Source organism: Octopus bimaculoides, chromosome 20 (genome assembly GCF_001194135.2).
Source record: "Octopus bimaculoides isolate UCB-OBI-ISO-001 chromosome 20, ASM119413v2, whole genome shotgun sequence".
NCBI lineage: Eukaryota > Metazoa > Mollusca > Cephalopoda > Octopoda > Octopodidae > Octopus > Octopus bimaculoides.
In genome coordinates this window covers 25,250,185-25,253,801 of record NC_069000.1, presented here as the reverse complement: position 1 = coordinate 25,253,801, position 3,617 = coordinate 25,250,185, and the positions used below count along the sequence as shown (strand labels likewise).

The window sequence follows — 3,617 nt, the reverse complement described above, 5'->3', positions numbered from 1 at the left end:
GTGTGTGTGTTTGTGTGTGTGTGTGTGTGTTTGTGTGTGTGTGTGTGTATGTGTGTGTGTCTGTGTGTGTGTGTGTGTGTGTGTGTGTGTGTGTGCTTGTGTGTGTGCGTGCGTGTGTAATGTAATGTCACTTGTGAGGTTTCTCATAAGTGCTACCGGTGACATGGAAGGCAGTACAACTTGTTATATGGTCGGGCCGTCGGCCATTTAACTAACCCGGCACTACCACTAGGCGTGCCTGTTGAGGAGGGTTGCTAGAAATCCAGGACTAAAAACAAGGCCTGTCAAAAGGACAGAAGAACCTAGTGTAGGTTGAACTACTATCAGACAACAGCACTACTCCTCGGGAATTCCGGGCTGGTGTCCGGCGTGCTGGAAACCCATTGAGAGTGCAGCACTCATTAGCTTTTATTAAAGGATGTGTCAAGGGCAAGGTCACTGTGATATAAAACTAGACACGAAGGAGATGGATGGCATTGAACACTTCATTTATGAACAACTCATCATTATTTTGCAGATGACGAAAATTACATTCATTTATTTCAAGTTAATAATAAAGACCTTACAAGTATTTTACTTAATGTAATTTTAGCTAATCATATGCCTAGATTGCTGACATACCATCTGATCTCCAACGCACAAGAAATAGTTATGTGGCTTCTCGACCTGCTAGAAACAACAGCCAGATCTTCAGCCAATTGGAGGTAACCAATTCTTTCTCCACCACCAAACTTTGTTTACAAATTTATCATAAGATAAAAAGAAAGCATATTTAATATTGATCAGTACTAAGGCGGCGAGCTGGCAGACCCGAGCAAAATGCTTCGCAGCATTTCATCTGTCTTTACGTTCAGAGTTCAAATTCCACCGGGGTTGACTTTGCCTTTCATCCTTTTGGAATCGATAAAATAAGTACCAATTGCGTGCTGGAGCGATATAATCCACTTATTCCCTCCCTCAAACCTGCTGGTTTTGTCTTCAAAATTAGAAACCAATATTGATCTGTGCTGCCCAATAAGTGTTTTGAGGATCTTGAGTTCGATACAAGATAACATCCGTGGATATTGATTTTAATTGAAATGTTAACAACACTGAACAAGGAAAAAGCATTTAAACTTGCCACCACAACACAGTTTTTATGTGGACACATGGTCCGCTAGAAATAACAATTCGTCACTCAAAGGAGAACTTTCATTTACGCTAGTGAATGGATGGGGCGAATTTGAACAAGACAAAGGAGCCTCTCTGTGGTCGCTCGACACGCTAGGAGTAACAGCCAAAATCTCCCTCAAATTAGTCAAACTACCATCTTCAAAAAAAATTAAGGAAGGACACATTGGACATCGTAGGCACAATGTAGTTAATGATACATCAAATATAGTGGTCGTGTTGGGAGGGTAAGGATACCATTGATCATAGCTCTACTTGGCCAACCTTGAGTTGGAGCTAAACAACTACTCTCCACGTCATCTGATAACAAGTCCCTTGCTATTAAGCTCCTATATTCATATTTTAGTCATTTCATTCAACACGCTTACAATATGTCTATCTGTATATAAGTATGTCACTGCTCCTTTTTGTTATTTTTTAATATATTATTTTATGTTTGTAATTAATATTCTGAATTATTGCTTTTACTGTATATTTTCTTTGCTTTTCTTTTTCTTTTTGCTTTTTCTTTTATTTTAGTTTTTTTTTTATTTATATGCATTTGTAGTTCTTGTTTTTGGATTGTTTTCAATGGTGATGGTTATTTTCGTTGTTTTCCTTCTTTTTTTATGCTTTTTTTTTTTCTCTTTCGTGATGACATCTGTCATTTTATACAAGTCTGGAATACCTTGATGATAGTCATGTGAAATACTGCCTGCAAATATGGTCCTGGGAAAAAATATTTATACATTTCAAGCGACATTAACAATAACAATAACATCAACAACAACGACGAAGAAAAAAGGCGATGATAGCGATGACCACGATGACCACGATGACCAACAGCAAACAATGTGAAAGTGTGAGATAAAAATGAAATGATGACAATGAAACCTAAAACATATAACAAAAATGTTTCATTTGTCAACTAATTATGACTGAAGGAAAAGTGTCTGCAATCCGCCAAACATACGCACGCACACACACATACATACACACATCTTTATCTAATCATGTTTATGTAGGTAGGTAGGTAGGTAGGTAGGTAGGTAGGTAGGTAGGTAGGTATGCATGCATGTATGTATTATTCTTTTATTTTTTTTACTTGTTTCAGTCACTTTGACTGCGGCCATGCTGGAGCACCGCCTTTAGTCGTCGAGCAAATCGACCCCGGGACTTATTCTTTGTAAGCGTAGTACTCATTCTATCGGGGTCTTTTGCCGAACCGCTAGGTTACGGGTACGCAAACGCACCAGCATCGGTTGTCAAGTGATGTTGGGGAGGGCAAACATAGACACACAAACATACACATACACACACACACACACACACACACACACACACACATATATATATATATATGTGTGTGTGTGTGTGTGTGTGTATGTGTGTGTTTGTGTGTCTGTGTATGTGTGTGTGTGTGCGTGTATGTGTGTGTGTGTGTATACATGACGGGCTTCTTTCAGTTTCGTCTTCCAAATCCACTCACAAGGCTTTGGTCGGCCCGAGGCTATAGTAGAACCCGGAACCATGCGGCTGGTAAGCAAGCTACTTATCATACAGCCACTCTTGCACCTATTGTCATTGTATGTATGTAAATATATTGAAATTAGAAAAGGATACTGGCTTTGAAAAAAAGGGAGTAATGTCAAATGTATTTGTAGCGTATAAAGTAGGCAGACCGGCAGACAGGCAGGCAGGCAGACAGATAATCTTTAACATAAAACATCTACAGATATACACTTTGATAGCCGGTATTCGCAGATGTACTTACTGAGGATCCAGCTGGGATTTTAATCCCCTTTTATCTGTTATATATAAATGTATATATGTATATATGTGAGTATGAATGTATGTGTACACACACACACGCACACACACACACACACACACACAGAAGTATACATACACACACACACTCGCGCGCGCGCACACACAAACATGTAAACGACCGCTTGTGTTGTTTGATTGAATGGTATGCAAACAGTATAGCTCTGCGATATGAGATAACCCTGGTTACGGCATGCTGGGAAGTTGTTAATGGTGTCTTGTGGAAGAAGCGGTTTTGGTTTTATTTTCCAATTTTTATTTATATATTTATCATTTTTTTTTTTTTTGTCACATGCGTCTTTAAGCCGGTGTAATCATTTCAGATTAACTCTGTTTCACCTTACCCCTTACTGGTAACTTGAAATCGTGTTCAGATTACTAGGATTTACCCCTGGGTGGTAGGTGAAAGGGAATTTCACCTTACCGCACACGACTTTAGATTACCCCACTCAAAACATTTATCGCATTTAAGCAACAACAGCAGCAGCAGCAGCAGCAGCAGCAGCAGCAGCAGTAGTAGTAGTAGTAGTAGTAGTAGTAGTAGTAGTAGTAGTAGTAGTAGTAGTAGTGGTGGTGGTGATGGTGGTGGTGGTGGGATGGCATATGAAATCAAGTTCTGACGAAACTTGAAAGCTAAG

The 3,617-nt window shown here is 39.4% G+C and overlaps 1 long non-coding RNA gene across 1 annotated transcript in view; it reads right to left on the bottom strand.

Moving 5' to 3' along the window:
* Window positions 1–506: 506 nt before the first annotated feature.
* The window catches only part of LOC128250332 (uncharacterized), a 7,473-nt gene continuing 4,362 nt past the window's right edge, over window positions 507–3,617 (bottom strand). The window contains exon 2 of the long non-coding RNA XR_008266359.1: window positions 507–1,878. This is a non-coding gene — a long non-coding RNA (uncharacterized LOC128250332). The remainder of the gene's footprint in view (window positions 1,879–3,617) is intronic.